The following is a 702-nucleotide window of genomic DNA, read 5'->3' on the forward strand; positions in this document are numbered from 1 at the left end:
TTTTAAATTTTATTGCCGAAATCGCTTTTTCTCGCCGAGATAAGCACGTTTTCTGAAATGCCGCTCTCCCGTCACTCTGGTTAATGTGTTATAAAAAAAAAGGGCTGTTGGGGGCTAGAGAGTATCGAGTTGATCATTATACATGAAGAAATAACCAATTTCAACGTTTGGTTTATGTTTTACACGCGTTTTAAATTTTATTGCCGAAATTGCTTTTTCTCGCCGAGATAAATACGTTAGAGAGAAAGACAATGCAGCTCGCTTTGATGTCTATTGTTATGCAAATGTAGCAGGTGTTTATGCTAATGAGTATGGCATCCTTGTGTGACATCCTGTGTCAGGTGTCACATCCTGATTTGGCATCCTTGTGTGACATCCGGTCAGGTGTCTCATCCTGTGTCAGGTGTCACATCCTGATTTGGCATCCTTGTGTGACATCCGGTCAGGTGTCTCATCCTGTGTCAGGTGTCACATCGTGTTGTGACATCCTTTGATGTCAGACAGAAAGGCGCCGTCTCGTGGGGTCAGGTGTTACATGATGATGCTCGTCCCATCCTGGGTCAGGTGTTACATGGTGATGCTCGTCCCATCCGGTCAGGTGTTCTATCCTGGTGTCAGACAGAGAGGCGTCATCTCGTGCGTCAGACAGAAAGGCGCCATCTTGGCTGGCCAAGATGGCGTCTTCCTGGTTGTCGCGGGGGG

Source organism: Syngnathus leptorhynchus, chromosome 17, assembly GCF_054491065.1.
Source record: "Syngnathus leptorhynchus isolate UIUO chromosome 17, UIUO_Slep, whole genome shotgun sequence".
NCBI classification, from domain to species: domain Eukaryota; kingdom Metazoa; phylum Chordata; class Actinopteri; order Syngnathiformes; family Syngnathidae; genus Syngnathus; species Syngnathus leptorhynchus.